Genomic DNA, 17,023 nt, shown 5'->3' on the forward strand with positions numbered 1-17,023 from the left:
ACAAAGAAACAGTGGGGTCACTCAGAGGAGAAGATGGTGAAATGTAAACAGGGGACACAGAAAGGGCTGAACTCCTCAATGCCTTCTTTGCCTCAGTCTTCTCCAATAAAGAAAACAATGCCCGACCTGAAGAATTGGAGCAAATGATTCAGCAAAGGAAACACAGCCCAGAATAACTAAGGAGATAGTACAAGAATACTTGGCTAGTTTAGATGTATTCAAGTCTCCAGGGCCAGACGAACTGCATCCAAGAGTATTAAAAGAACTGGCAGATGTGATCTCAGAACCACTGGCAGTCATCTTTGAGAATTCCTGGAGAACAGGCGAAGTCCCGGCAGACTGGAGGAGGGCAAATGTTGTCCCTATTTTCAAAAAGGGGAAAAGAGAGGACCCAAATAATTATCGCCCAGTCAGTCTGACATCAATACCAGGGAAGATTCTGGAGCAGATCATTAAGCAAACAGTCTGTGAGCACCTAGAAAGGAATGCTGTGATCACCAATAGTCAGCATGGATTTCTGAAAAATAAGTCATGTCAGACTAACCTGATCTCGTTTTTTGACAGAATTACAAGCCTGGTAGATGAAGGGAACGCAGTGGATGTAGCCTACCTTGATTTCAGCAAGGCATTTGACAAGGTGCCCCATGATATTCTTGTAAAGAAGCTGGTAAAATGCGGTCTTGACTATGCTACCACTCAGTGGATTTGTAACTGGCTGACTGACCGAAACCAAAGGGTGCTCATCAATGGTTCCTCTTCATCCTGGAGAAGAGTGACTAGTGGGGTGCCACAGGGTTCTGTCTTGGGCCCGGTCTTATTCAACATCTTTATCGACGACTTGGATGATGGACTCAAGGGCATCCTGATCAAATTTGCAGATGACACCAAACTGGGAGGGGTGGCTAACACCCCAGAGGACAGGATCACACTTCAAAACGACCTAGACAGATTAGAGAACTGGGCCAAAACAAACAAGATGAATTTTAACAGGGAGAAATGTAAAGTATTGCACTTGGGCAAAAAAATGAGAGGCACAAATACAAGATGGGGGACACCTGGCTTGAGAGCAGTACATGTGAAAAGGATCTAGGAGTCTTGGTTGACCACAAACTTGACATGAGCCAACAGTGTGACGCGGCAGCTAAAAAAGCCAATGCAATTCTGGGCTGCATCAATAGGAGTATAGCATCTAGATCAAGGGAAGTAATAGTGCCTCTGTATTCTGCTCTGGTCAGACCACACCTGGAGTACTGTGTCCAGTTCTGGGCACCACAATTCAAGAAGGACACTGACAAACTGGAACGTGTCCAGAGGAGGGCAACCAAAATGGTCAAAGGCCTGGAAACGATGCCTTATGAGGAACGGCTAAGGGAGCTGGGCATGTTTAGCCTGGAGAAGAGGAGGTTAAGGGGTGATATGATAGCCATGTTCAAATATATAAAAGGATGTCACATAGAGAAGGGAGAAAGGTTGTTTTCTGCTGCTCCGGAGAAGCGGACACGGAGCAATGGATCCAAACTACAAGAAAGAAGATTCCACCTAAACATTAGGAAGAACTTCCTGACAGTAAGAGCTGTTCGACAGTGGAATTTGCTGCCAAGGAGTGTGGTGGAGTCTCCTACTTTGGAGGTCTTTAAGCAGAGGCTTGACAACCATATGTTAGGAGTGCTCTGATGGTGTTTCCTGCTTGGCAGGGGGTTGGGCTCGATGGTCCTTGTGGTCTCTTCCAACTCTATGATTCTATGATTCTATGATATCAAGAAAGGGTTGGGTTACACAGGATTAACATCTGGAGGAGGGAGGGGGATATGCAGAGTTGGGGATATGCACAGATTAAAATGCTGGGACAGATTCTTCGGGCATATATAAGTATATGCCACCCCCGGAGCATTTTATGGTAGCATTTAATTTGGAGAGCAAATCAAATTCCGTACCACAGCTATTTGAGGTCACAACTTGCTGCATTCTGAACTTTATTGGGAAATGACACGGTGCTTAAAAACAGGGTTTTGCTTCATAAATCGTCCATTCAGAAATGGGGACGTTGTGCCAGAGGTGGAGGGGCAGCCCCCACCATAAAAGGGGTCTCCTCTCCCTTGGACAAGGCGGATGGAGGGTGCCGCGTTGGACAGCCATGTGCCCCCATCCTGCCCCCCTTGCGGGATCTGGCCCCTCAGGCCTCCTTGGGGCTCCGGCTGGCTGGATTCTCCCCCTCCCCCTTACGATATACGATATATCTTTATTGTCATTGTCCCATTCAGGACAATGAAATTGAAAAAAACTACATAAACTACGTAAAAACGGCATAAAACTACCACAAAACTACATAAAACTACATAAAAACTACATAAAACATTCAAAAACCCCCTAAAAACTCTAAAACCCCATTTTAAAATGCACTAAGTACAAGTAGATCCAGAGCTGATGAAGCGGCTGGGCCAAAGCCGAAAGGACGCTCAGTTGTGGATATGCATGGAAGCGAAAGGAAAGTCCAATGCTGTAAAGAAAAATATTGCATAGGAACCTGGAATGTAAGAACCATGAACCTGGGTAAGTTGGATGTGGTCAAAAATGAGATGGCAAGAATAAATATTGACATCCTGGGCATCAGTGAGCTAAAATGGACAGGAATGGGCGAATTCAGTTCGGATGACTACCATATCTACTACTGTGGGCAAGAAACCCGTAAGAGAAATGGAGTGGCCCTCATAGTCAACAAAAGAGTGGCGAAAGCTGTACTGGGATGCAGTCTCAAAAATGATAGAATGATCTCGATACGAATCCAAGGCAGACCTTTTAACATCACAGTAATCCAAGTTTATGCACCAACTACTGGTGCTGAAGAAACTGAAATTGACCAGTTCTATGAAGACTTACAAAACCTTATCGAAGTGACACCAAAGAAGGATGTTCTGCTCATTATAGGGGATTGGAATGCTAAAGTAGGGAATCAAGAGATAAAAGGAACAACTGGCAAGTTTGGCCTTGGAGATCAAAACGAAGCAGGGCAAAGGCTAATAGAGTTCTGTCAAGAGAACAAGCTGGTCATCACAAACACGCTTTTCCAACAACACAAGAGACGACTCTACACATGGACATCCCCAGATGGGCAACATCGAAATCAGATTGATTATATTCTCTGCAGCCAAAGATGGAGAAGCTCTATACAGTCAGCAAAAACAAGACCTGGAGCTGACTGTGGCTCAGATCATCAGCTCCTTATAGCAAAATTCAAGCTTAAACTGAAGAAAGTAGGAAAAACCACTGGACAGGTAAGATACAATCTAAACCAAATCCCTTATGAATACACAGTGGAAGTGAGGAACAGGTTTAAGGATTTAGATTTGCTGGACAGAGTGCCTGAAGAACTATGGATGGAGGCTCGCAACATTATACAGGAGGCAGCAACTAAAACCATCCCAATGAAAAAGAAATGCAAGAAAGCAAAGTGGCTGTCCAACGAGGCCTTACAAATAGCGGAGGAGAGAAGGCAAGCAAAATGCGAGGGAGATAGTGAAAGATACAGGAAATTGAATGCAGATTTCCAAAGAACAGCAAGGAGAGACAAGAAGGCCTTCTTAAACGAGCAATGCAAAGAAATAGAGGAAAGCAACAGAATGGGAAGAACCAGAGATCTGTTCAAGAAAATTGGAAATATGAAAGGAACATTTCGTACAAAGATTACCATAATAAAGGACAAAAGTGGTAAAGATCTAACTGAAGCAGAAGACATCAAGAAGAGGTGGCAAGAATACACAGAGGAATTATACCAGAAAGATATGGATGTCTCATACACCCCAGGTAGTGTGGTTGCCGACCTTGAGCCAGACATCCTGGAGAGTGAAGTCAAATGGGCCTTAGAAAGCACTGCAAATAACAAGGCCAGTGGAAGTGATGGTATTCCAGCTGAACTGTTTAAAATTTTAAAAGATGATGCTGTTAAGGTGCTACACTCAATATGCCAGCAAGTTTGGAAAACTCAGCAGTGGCCAGAGGATTGGAGAAGATCAGTCTACATTCCAATCCCAAAGAAAGGCAGTGCCAAAGAATGCTCCTACTACCGCACAATTTCACTCATTTCACATGCTAGCAAGGTTATGCTTAAAATTCTACAAGGAAGGCTCAAGCAGTATGTGGACCGAGAACTCCCAGAAGTGCAAGCTGGATTTAGAAGAGGCAGAGGAACCAGAGACCAAATTGCAAACATGCGCTGGATTATGGAGAAAGCCAGAGAGTTCCAGAAAGACATCTACTTCTGCTTCATTGACTATGCAAAAGCCTTTGACTGTGTTGACCACAGCAAACTATGGCAAGTTCTTAAAGAAATGGGAGTGCCTGATCACCTCATCTGTCTCCTGCGAAATCTCTATGTGGGACAAGAAGCTACAGTTAGAACTGGATATGGAACAACTGATTGGTTCCAAATTGGGAAAGGAGTACGGCAAGGCTGTATATTGTCTCCCTGCTTATTTAACTTATATGCAGAATTCATCATGCGAAAGGCTGGGCTGGATGAATCCCAAGCCGGAATTAAGATTGCCAGAAGAAATATCAACAACCTCAGATATGCAGATGACACAACCTTGATGGCAGAAAGTGAAGAGGAATTAAAGAACCTTTTAATGAGGGTGAAAGAGGAGAGCGCAAAATATGGTCTGAAGCTCAACATCAAAAAAACGAAGATCATGGCCACTGGGCCCATCACCTCCTGGCAAATAGATGGGGAAGAAATGGAGGCAGTGAGAGATTTTACTTTCTTGGGCTCCATGATCACTGCAGATGGTGACAGCAGTCACGAAATTAAAAGACGCCTGCTCCTTGGGAGAAAGGCGATGGCAAACCTAGACAACATCTTAAAAAGCAGAGACATCACCTTGCCAACAAAGGTCCGTATAGTAAAAGCCATGGTTTTCCCAGTAGTGATGTATGGAAGTGAGAGCTGGACCATAAAGAAGGCTGATCGCCGAAGAATTGATGCTTTTGAATTATGGTGCTGGAGGAGACTCTTGAGAGTCCCATGGACTGCAAGAAGATCAAACCTCTCCATTCTGAAGGAAATCAGCCCTGAGTGCTCACTGGAAGGACAGATCGTGAAGCTGAGGCTCCAATACTTTGGCCACCTCATGAGAAGAGAGGACTCCCTGGAAAAGACCCTGATGTTGGGAAAGATGGAGGGCACAAGGAGAAGGGGACGACAGAGAATGAGATGGTTGGATGGTGTTCTTGAAGCTACTAGCATGAGTTTGATCAAACTGCGGGAGGCAGTGGAGGACAGAAGTGCCTGGCGTGCTCTGGTCCATGGGGTCACGAAGAGTCGGACACGACTAAACGACTAAACAACAATACTATAGAAACCCTTTGGCCCTCGGGGCTTTCTTGGCCGCTGCAGGTGCCTTGGCCTCTGCCTGGGGGGCCCCTCATCCTCGGCCCCCCGTCTTGCTTTCCTTCGCTGGAGGTTTCCCTGGATCCTGCGAGGTAGGAGAGAGAGAGAGAGAGAAGGGGCTCAACTGGCAGAATGGCAGAGTTGGAAGAGACCCTGAGGGCCACCCAGCCCTGCCAGTTGGAAGCCATGCTGGACCCTGCTGAGCTCTGCCAATGTGCCAGCAGCCTTATTGCTGCCCACAAGTCACCCCAGTGGCCCTTGAGGCTCTGAATCTCGGAGCCAAAGATGCCTGCCTTGCAGGGGGGTGGACTGGATGACCCTGGGGGTCCCCTTCCAACTACACTATGGAGAAGCAATGAAGGAGTTCCCCACTTCCTTGGGTGCAAGCTAAAGGGAGATCCAAATGCAAACATTTGTTCCTTCAGGCCAGGGATGGGGTACACTCTCAAGGGCCAGATGCGGCCCTCCATGACTTACTGCCTGGCCCTCAAAAGGCTCTGCCAGTGCTTTTGCCCTTGGACAACTGCCTCTCCTTTCGAGGAGGGGTGAGTGTGCGTCACCTGCTAACCAAAGGCAGCCCTGACATTGGCCACTTATTCGCCTCCCCCACTGGCCCCTGGAAGGTTGTGCAGATGGGCGTGCGGCCCCCGGGACAGAAAGCCTTCTGACGGAAAGGGGACCTGGACTGTGCAGGAGGGGAGGCGGCTGCATGGCAGCATCTTGGCGGCCTGAGGCCGGTTCTGGATGCTGCTCTTTGGAAGAAATTTGGAAGAAATTCAGAGGAGGGCAAAGAAAAAGAATCAGAGATAAGTGGGGAGACAGAGGAAGCCCCTGGAGGAAAGTGTGAAGGAGCTTGCAGAGAGAGGTTCAGCTTGGAGGGGTGGAGGCAGAGAGTTCAGACCTCAGCAGGCTTGGAGGCCCAGCTGTTAGAGAAGCAGAGTTGGGAGGGGTCCCCAGAGGTCATCCAGCCCAGCCCCTGCCATGCAGGGCTCTCAGATCAAGCATCCCTGACAGATGCCCGCCCAAGCTCTGCTTAGAAACCTCCAAGGAAGGAGAGCCCCCCCCCATCTTCTCAGGGACCCCAGCAAAGAAGACCAACCGCCCTGAGTTCTGCAGGTGAAGGGGGGTGCACTAGGAATCAACAATAATAATAATAATAATAATAATAATAATAATGAGACCCAGGACTTCCCTTGCTAGCTTTCGCCTTGGGGCTTGTGCTGGGACCCGCCGCCTCCTCCTCCTTCTCCCCTTCTGCGATTGCTGGAGAGGGAGCAAAAACACCCCAGAAGTCACAGCTGAGCAGGGGGAGCCCAGGGTGGGGGCCCAGCCTCTTAAGCAAGGGGTCTGTGGCCAGAGCGGAAAGGCTGGCCGAGCCAAGGAGAGAGAGAGAGAGAGAGAGAGAGAGAGAGAGAGAGAGAGAGAGAGAGAGAGATGGCCATCCAGAAGGAGAGCTAGGCTTGGACCTTCTTTGCCGCCCTTGCTCCTCCCAGAAACACGGCGGCTGCTGCTTTTGGACTCTCCTCAGGGCAGGAGACCCACCGGCTGACCCAGCTCAGGCGCCCTGAAGCAGGATTGCGACCCACCAGCCAGGCGCCGCTTTCCCAGCCGTCTTCAGGGAAGACCTGGAAAAAGAGCCCTGCAGCTGCAAGACCAGGCCCAAAGTCCAGTCCAGCCTCCTGTCCTCACAGCAGACCAATGCCCCCCAGGACCCATGGAGGCTACCAGCCCCCCTGCAACCACAGAGCCAGGGGTGGTTGTGGCCCCTCCTCCTTACCTAACTGCCTCGGTTTCTCCACAGGAGCCTTGGCCGCTTCCTTCGGGGTGGGCCCTGTTTTCCCCTCCGAGTGCTTTTCCGGGCTCTTCTCCCCCCGGCATACGCTGGGCCCAGCTGGAGGCGTTGGGACACAAGAAAGGACATTTAAGAGCAGGGAGGGGAAAGGCTCCCTTTCCCAGGAGTTCTGGGGTGGGGGTGGGGGGGTCTTTCTGAGCTCTCAGGGCAGATTCCACAGAGATGTTTGGCTCTAAACCTGGGTCTCCTGCTGTTGTTGGACTACAACTCCCACCATCCCTAGCTAGCAGGAGCCTGTCTTCACATGCAAGGGACGTCCCAAACTCCCTGAGGGTCAGCTGGCCAGTCGAAGCCATCCTGGGATTGTGGCCGCTGTCGCCTGCTGGCAGCTTCTAAAAGGCGGGAGGGGGCTCAGAAGGAGCAGGACATGTCCCCCACCAGATCCCCCCCCCAGCCTCTTCCCCTCACCTTGAATCTCCCTGTGGCCCCCAGGGCGGAAGAGTTTTGGGGCCGGATGAGCCAGCCCCTTTCCGGGCCTCTGGCCAGGGCCACCTTCAGGCGGATGGGCTCCACGCCGGGGCAGGTGCCCAGGATGTGGCGCTTGTTAGGGGGAAATCGAGGTGCGAGGCTGCTCCGTCCCCCAGCTGGCCGGGCAGAGCCCGGGGTCCCTGCGGAAGAAAGGAAGGAGTCCAGCCAACCGGAGCAAAGAGCTGTGGACCAAAGTTGATTGCGCAAGAGGTTCAAAAGCAAATTTGAACCCCGAGGATGGGGTGACAAAGACTTTGGAAACTTTCCCACCACATCCCAGAATACAGTTCGAAGGGGAGGGCTTAATATTTAACTTTAAAGATGTTTCCTGTTATGTAGTGTAGTTTCACCCTGGGCCAACAGGGGGATATTGTATATAGTTTTCACTCAGGTCCGCAGCAGTTATTTTAGGCGGGAACTCTGGGCTGTTGTGGTTACAATGTTGACAGCCGGCTGCCTATAAATACAGGCCGGCTGAGCTGTTCACAGTCAGTTCTGTTCCAGCTTACCTTAATAAAGAGCTACTTGAAGGAATCGCTGTGCCGGCTGCTATGTCAACCCACAACTTAATATCCCCCCCCCCATAATTTCCGTAACACGCTTTATGGCCACGACAGAGACCCCCTTGCGCTCATTCAGGGTCTTCACCGCCTCCATCACCAGGGTCAGCGTGGGCGGGTTCTGTGCCTTGCCAGCGAGGCAGAGGACTTGGCTGCAGAGGCAAGAGGAGGAGCGCCTTCGCCAGGCACCCTGCAACCGCCCCACCCACCCTTAAGGACCACTGTCCCCCGGGCAAGCATTTCCCCCCAGAGCCATCCAGCGCGGGCGAATTAGCGGCGCCCCCACCTGGAACGCTGCAAACTGGGCAGAGAGGGGCACCTGTGGGCAGCCATTGCCCCTGCGGCTGTTGCTGCGTCCTGCGCGTCCATCAAGGGGCGCATGTGTCTCCCCCCACCCCAGCCGCCTGCTTGGAAGGGGCCCCACTTCCACCTCCCCAGTCCAAAGGGGCTTTGCCCCCACATGGGAAGCGGCTGGGGCTTTGGACCTACCCAGCGTAGACACACGTTGGCCACCACCCCTGAGCTGCTCTGGCTAGCGGGGGCCACTTTGGGCACCCCCTCCCGCCGTGCTGCCACATTCTCCAGCCCCCACCAAATTCCTGTAGCTCAGCCCCAGAGTCAGTGGAGCCCCCAGCCCTGCAAGGGAAGACCTCCACCTGCAGCATGGGCAGGTTCTGGGCTCAGGTGGAGACACCACCTGCAAAGATGACTCGCATGTAAGCCTTCCCTCTGTTTTAAGAATTGTAAGGTGCCAGAAATAAAAGGAATGTTTGTAAGTACACAAGGTCAAACACACATAAGTATAACCCAGTCAGATGCGCGGACTGTAAATAATAATAAAAAAATATTATTATTTCTAAAATAGAACAGGGGAGCAATCCAGAAGTCATCTTCACACTTAACGACCCCCAATTTGTTCTCTGCAAAAGAGAATAGCTTGGAAACACCTCTCCCAAAGGTTCTTTTCACTTACAGATCCTTCCAATCCAGTCAAAAGAGCACATTTTGTGTGTGAATAGGGCAGGTTTCAGAAACCATTTCAAAAATGTCCCCGACTGGCCAGGATAAGGCAACCTGCCAGCATTCTCAGATCTTCTGACAAACCCTCACAAGCCACACTCAGATTTCTGCTGCAGATTCAGAATTCGGTGTGGTGCTTTGAGGTGGTCTTTGGCCAAGGGGCGGGGCAGTCCCTAAAATCTTTCCAAACTGCCACACCCCTTCGCTGGGGGTCATCTCTTTTGAATAACACCTCCAAGGACTCCTGGGAGGGCAGGGGGCTGAGGACCCCCTGCTTTCTCTCTGGGTGCCTTCAGAGATCCTCTCCTTCACCCCCCCCCCGTGCTCCCAGGCCAAGGGAGAGAAGCCTCCAGGTTTCCCTGGAGAAAGCTCCCAAACCAGCACTCCCAGTCTGAACTGGAGGAACTGGGCTCTCTTGGGGCACCTACCTGCTGACAACGCCGCCATTCCAAGCAACTGCCCCCCTCTTCCGCCCCTTCCCTCCGGGAAGCTTCTTTCAGCTCAGCCCCTTGCTAAGCCCCTTTTCTGCAGGAGGGAGCCTGGGCTGCAGGTGGACTCCTCCCTTGCAAACCCTGTGGCCCCGATCCTGACCCCCCTTGCACCAGGGAGCCCAGGAGGGAGGCTCTGCTGCAGGGCATTGAACAGGGCAGGGGTGTCTCCTGTTTGGGGGGAGAAGCCAGAAGCTTTTCCTGCCCTTTTTCACCTCGTCTCTGTGCAGCCCTTCAAGGCACCGTCCAACTGTCCTGGAACCTGTCTGCATAAAACAAAAACAACCCAATCCCCCCCCCCCGCCCGCAACGCATTTTAGAAGTTCATTGAATGTCAGTCAGCCAAAGGCCTGGTTAAAGAACCGAGACTTTATTTCACCTGGGTCAAAGACCCAGTTTGGCACATTTGTGTACATGCACACCGGCTGGGCACCTCAATGGTGCCCCTCTGGAGGCAAAACCCCCGGCTAGCCCCCTGGCCCACCTGCTAAGGCACTGGGTAGCCAATTCCTCCCATAGAGCTCAGAATGTATTAGGAAAATTATATAGAAAGGTTTATTGCTTTGTGTACATTCAAATGTAAGATAAAACATATGCAAAGGGACTTGACAGGAAGTCGAAGTTGAAGAAAAGATTTTGGAAGATAAAAGTGGAAAAATATTATCATTTTGTGTGCGGGTATGGGTGTGTGGGTCTCTGCACATATGTGTGTTGTTGGGTGCAATATTTGGGAGGAAATAAGACGGTAAATAACAAATAACAAACTGAATATTGATGTATGTAATTTTTATTTCTTAATAATATTTAATGGTGGTATGGCTGTATTGTTTTTTGTAACATAAAATCATTCAATAAAAATTATTTTAAAAAATAATAATTCTCCCATAGAGCTTATACCCTGCTGAAATCCCCTCGGTGCAGAAAGCTGTTCAAGGTTCAGGAACCCAGAAACAGAAATGAGAGAGCAATCTGAATCCAAGCAGGGGTTGTGGTGTCGCAGGTCTGGGGCAGAATTCTTACACCCTGGGGGGAAAGCAGCATTGCTTTCTGTACAGCTTGACTCTGTGCCAGCTTCTCAAAGACGGCTTTCTCCTGGGACACTGCAGAGCCACCCTTTCCCTTGATTGATTCCTGCTGGGCGGAACCGCTTTGAGTCTCGGTTCCCATGGACTGCTCCTTAGCACTGTCTCTGTACTTCAGGGAGGGGTGGGGTGGCAATAATGTTATCGTAAAAAGGGGGAAAGGGAAGAGGCCTCCCTCCGATTGATTGATTGAGTGAGTGAGTGAGTGAGTTCACTTACATGCTGGGGCAGGAGACCCTTAATCTCAGGGTTGTGAGTTCAAGCCCCACATTGGGTGAAAAGATTCCTGCGTTGCAGAGGGTTGGGCTAGATGACCCCAGGGCCAGTTGCAAGGTTTAGTAGGTAGGGAGTAGAAGGAATGAGATAGGTTTTAGGTTATGTTATGCTTTTAATAGGTCATGCTATATTTTGGATTATGTTATGTTTTATAGGTTATGTCTAAATAGGATGAGAGTTCGGAGATACGTGCAAATGTATATGCGAACCCGGTCTTTGGGTGGGTGTCTGATTTTCGTTGTTGTGTATACTGTGTATATACGGACAATGACAATAAATTTATCTATCTATCTATCTATGACCCCTGGGGTCCCTTCCAACCCTACAATTCTATGCCATTTTCCCACAATGAGCTGTGCTCAAAATAGCTTATAGCAAACATCCAAAACACAGAAACACAGAGCATGAGAAGTACAAATCTACAAAATGCAGAGCATGTCGGAAGATTAAGAAATGACAAACATAGCATAGCATTCTCCTTTGAAGCAAATTGTGCCTTTTAGATTTGTTTCAGATTGATAGCCTGTCTTTTAAGAAAGGGAATGTAAAGATTTAAGTTTCAAGATACATCAGCAGGAGATGCCTGAGTTGCTCTTGCTCACCTGGGCGCCCTGAGAGGCAGGAGCAGGAGGGGAGTGGGTCACTCTAGGGAAGAAGGAAGCTCCACATGCTCTTCCTCTCCTCTCCCCCTCGCAGCATTCCAGGGGCTGACCATGTCGACCACTAACAACATCGCCCAGGCACGGAAGCTGGTGGAGCAGCTGCGGATCGAGGCCGGGATCGAGAGGATAAAGGTGCGCCAGGAAAGAGGAGGGCCACCCCCCCACAAGCACACCCCACAGGGTCCTGCAAATCTCTCCCGGGGGCAGGGGTCATCCTGGACTGTCCAGACTACCTACCCACCCCACTCCTAATGCAAGAGCAAAGAGCCCCCCCCCCCCGCAGCTTCTCTGGCAATGGGGGTCTAAGTGTATCTGCCCACCCCTCTTGTCCGGGGATTCCCACAGAGATGTTGCCAGCAGGCATCTTTGTAGCGCAGAGTTGGTCTGTCAATAACCATAAATTGTTGCTACTACTGATGATGATGGTGACACTGGATAATTCCTTCTGTTTCCTATGTTCAGGTGTGGGTGGATGTTCATTTGCTAATGTTGCCAAAATGGTGCCACCCATGAACCAGAGGCAGGAAGCAGCCGGGGGAACCGAGGTGAGCTGCCATTGACTGGTAACAAATGCAATCCAGAGTCATTCCCTTTGTCTCCAGTGAATCCACTCAATTCAGTGGCTAACCAGGATTCCCATTCATTTCCCTTTCGGTCTTCCTTGATTTATTCCAAGCCACTGGATTTCCAAAAGAACGGAGTAGATTACGTCATCAATGGTTCCTTTAGGAAGGAGAAATGGAGCCTCCACCTTCAGAGCCAGAATATCTGATGAAAGCCAGCTTTGGGGGTGGGGGTGGTGAACAAGAGAGGAAGGCCGTAGCCCTGCAGGTAACATGGTGGCGGGCTATGGCCCCTTGTGGTGATGCAAGCTTATAGCTTGTAATATTATCTGCATTTTCCTGCGCAGATTTCAGACCTCAGCCGTGATATGACAAGAGGGGAATCTGCCCTGAATCAGTCTAGGGCTCAGACAAGGGCTGGATGGGATGGAATTGCTACCTGCTCAGGTTGAGGAAGATCATATTTGAGGTAATGATATAACAAGGACTGGAAACAAAGTGAAATGTAAAGATGTCAAGGTTGATTTTTTTAAGCCATCAGAGGGGAGGAAGTGTCATGTGACCAAGCCGCAAAGCAGGCTGGGAAGTCCTTGGGGCCGAGTCAAGTCATCCAGGCCTGACTGCCAACTGGGGTCATGTGACCCCGTCATGTGACTTGGCAGCCATTTTCTCACTCTGGCATGGGACTCCTTCCCCTTCGAAGTGGAAGCCATTTTCTCTCTGTGTCCTCAGGAAGATGTCAGTCAGTCAGTCGCCTCGGTTCTGAGCAGGATGGACTCTCAGTCAGACTCTTTGGAAACAGGTTGTTGAGGAAGAAGTTGGGAAAGCTTTCTAATGAAGGAGGAGAGGACAGGTTAGGATACCCTAAAAACCTGTGTAGTCACCCCCCCCCCCAACCAGGCCTCAAGCCTCAAAACTTTTTTTATAATCTCTCTTCCCACCCGAAGGCAAAGCCTCAAAAGGCTGCACTACAACATATTTCCTTCTGCAGAGGAAATATTTGGAGTTATTAGTACAGCAAACCCTCCAGTGTCCCTGTTTTCCAGGGACAGACCCAGAAGCCATTTTGGTTTCTGATTCGATTCCAGAATGGCCTGTTTTTCCATAGGATATTCCTATTTTCATTGGGAAAATGTGGGAGGGTCTGGAGTTATCAAGCACAGAGACATCTAAAGGTAACGCTGTATAGAGAGGGTTTTTTTGGGGGGGAAACACATTTCATGTTTCATTATTACTAAGTTTTACATTGCAAATTTAAATTCAAACATTAAACATTAAAATCATTTAGGATTTCCTGAATCCTTTGACTCCCCTCCACCCTTCCATGGTTACCATTATCAATATTTTTCAACAACTTCACTTATTTTCTCTATTTAAAAAATAATAATAATCCATTCTTTCCCTTAGTTTTTTAACACAATACAAGTGTTACTCAAATCCTGCCAAAGTTTTTAGTTGTTTACAGTGTTCTCTTAATACATTATAATTTTTTTCCATTCCTTCTTAAAGTTCTTCTCTTTCTGGTTTCTGATTCTCCCGGTCATTCTCGCCATTTCGGCATAATCTATAAACACCATCTCCAACTCTTTGAAAGATTCCATCAACAGTGTCTCTGAAAAATTGTACACATCACTTGGGAAGACAGGCGAACTAATATCAGTGTATTGGAAGAAGCAAAGATCACCAGTGTTGAAGCAATGATTCTTTAACATCAACTTCGTTGGACTGGTCATGTTGTGCGGATGCCTGATAATCGTCTTCCAAAGCAAATACTCTATTCCGAACTTAAAAATGGAAAGTGCAATGCTGGTGGCCAACAAAAGAGGTTTAAAGACTCTTTCATGGCAAATCTAAAAAAAAGTAGTATCAACACCAACAATTGGGAAACACTGGCCTGTGAGTGCCTTTCCCAAAGGTGTCATGGGCTTTGAAGACACTTGAACTCAGGACGAAAGGGAGAAACAGGCTAAGAGGAAGGCACGCTTGGCAAACTCTCACCGGGATCAACTCCTGCCTGGATACCAATGTCCCCACTGTGGAAGGACGTGTGGATCCAGAATTGGCCTCCACAGTAACTTACGGACTCACTTTAAAAACCGTGTTTATGGAAGACAATCTTACTTGGCTATGAGTGATCACCAAAGAGAGAAAGACATAAATAGTCGTTTCTGCTCCTTTGGTATCTCTGGTTTTTTTACAAACATCATTTTCAACTCATTATATTCATTTCCCAGAAGGCTTTTGTTATCTTGTACGTCCACCACATATGGTAGAATGTGCCTTCCTTCTCCTTACATTTCCAGCATACATTTGAAGCAATTCTATACATCTTTGCTAATTTTATAGGTGTTAAGTACCACTGGTACGTTATTTTCATATAATTCTCCTTCAACCCACATTCTCCTTCATTATGTTTTTTATATATGTTGGAAGTTGCCCAGAGTGGCTGAGGAACCCAGTCAGATGGGTGGGGTGTAAATAGTAAAATTATCATTATGGAATGGGACATCCCTATTTTCAACAGAGAAATGTTGGTGGGTCTGGGAGTTGCCAGTACAGCTTCTGCGTGCTAAAATAAAGCGTGATTTCCTCAGAGAATATTTCATAAATTCTGAAAGGTGAAGGATTGGTTTCCTGCGGATTTTGTGTCTGTTATGTGTGTGCACCCTCGTGTGTTTTTTATAGCAGCTCCCTCCTGGCCTCTCCTTGCATGTGCAAAACATCTGGGTGCCTCCAATTTATCGCCTTGGCTCTGTGCACCTGCCTCTAGTGGGTGTCAAAAGTTCTTTGGCTGTCAGAGGCACCTGGGTGTTTGCATCGCCCAGGGGGAAAAATAGGTGTCAGATTTTTTCAAGTGGCACCTTCCCATGTTGACTCTGAACCACGGACCAGGAAGAAGGCAGCTGCATTGTTTGATTTCATCTGTTTGCAAAAGGTGTTTTCCTTTCATTAGGAAAGGAATCGAAAACAAAACTGGCAGCCTAGCAATGCAATTATGCAAATCTACAGCGAGGCTGCATTGGGATGTGTGCTGTGGTCAGTTTTGATCGCCTCCTCTGGAAAAGGATATCCAGGATTTGAAAAAAGTTTTGGAAAAGAGCAACCCAAATGATCCAGGGATTGGAGCAACTCCCCTATGAAGAAAGGTTAAGATTAAAAAATAAATAAAGTAATTAACATCAAAGAATTTTTCTGTACGGTCAAGTTAATTGTTTCTATTGCCCTCTCCATACCCTCCAACATTTCTCTGATGAAAACAGGGATGTCTTTAATAATAACAACAACAATACTACCCACCCATCTGCCTGAGTTGCCCTAGCCATTCTGGGTGGTTTCCAACATATATAAGAGAATAATAATAATAATAATAATAATGATAATAACAACAACAACAATAATTTATTATTTATACCCTGGAGGGATGTGGGTGGCGCTGTGGGTAAAACCTCAGCGCCTAGGACTTGCCGATCGTCAGGTTGGCGGTTCGAATCCCCGCGGCGGGGTGAGCTCCCATCCTTCGGTCCCAGCGCCTGCCAACCTAGCAGTTCGAAAGCACTCTTAAGTGCAAGTCGATAAATATGTACCGCTTTATAGCGGGAAGGTAAATGGTGTTTCCGTGTACTGCGCTGGTGCCGGCACGCCAGAGCAGCTTTGTCACGCTAGCCTCGTGACCTGGAAGTGTCTTCGGACAGCGTTGGCCCCCGGCCTCTTAAGTGAGATGGGCGCACAACCCCAGAGTCGGACACGACTGGCCCGTACGGGCAGGGGTACCTTTACCTTTACCTTATTTATACCCCGCCCACCTGTCTGGGTTTCCCCAGCCACTCTGGGCGGCTCCCAACAGAATTAAGAAACTTATCTATACAGGGCTGTCTTCAGATGTCTTCTAAAGGTTGTATAGTTATTTACCTCCTTGGCTTGGGGGTCACATAACTCCATAACCTCCAACATTTCTCTGATGAAAATAGGGACGTCCAAAGGGAAAGTAGGATCAAATCAGAAACCGGGATGGCTTCTGTAAATGCAGGACTGTCCCTGGAAAATAGGGGCACTTGGAGGGTCTGCCTCCCCCCAAAATTGCCAGTGTGGGACATTGTAAGAGCAGATCACACAGATTCTTGCAGAATTCCTCTAAGAGCTTTGAAAACAAAACAGTTGGGGGCTGATTACAACATACGGTATTTGCTTCTAGGCAGCCAAGAGAATGCAAGAAAAATGACACCCATATCTCTTGATACTTCTGTGCAATAGCAATGGCTTGAGCTCAAACAAAAGGACTTTCACATATTTGCTCAAGGAAACTTCTTCTACTAGCCCAATGGAAGTTTTTTTCTTTTTAAAAAGAAAAACTGACCGTTGACAACCATGCCACACAAACCAAGACGTCCCTTGGTTTTAAAATCAATTGGCAGGAGTGGCTGCAGTTTAAGGAAACTTAGGTCTAGGTCCCCCATAGAATCATAGGATCATAGAGTTGGAAGAGACCACAAGGGCCATCGAGTCCAACCCCCTGCCAAGCAGGAAACACCATCAGAGCACTCCTGACATATGGTTGTCAAGCCTCTGCTTAAAGACCTCCAAAGGAGGAGACTCCACCACACTCCTTGGCAGCAAATTCCATGGGCTTATGAAGCCAGTTTTGCATTTCTGTGGCTCCTGATTGCAATGA

The sequence above is a fragment of the Podarcis vaucheri genome (assembly GCF_965113315.1).
Source record: "Podarcis vaucheri genome assembly, chromosome: 18".
Taxonomy (NCBI): domain Eukaryota; kingdom Metazoa; phylum Chordata; class Lepidosauria; order Squamata; family Lacertidae; genus Podarcis; species Podarcis vaucheri.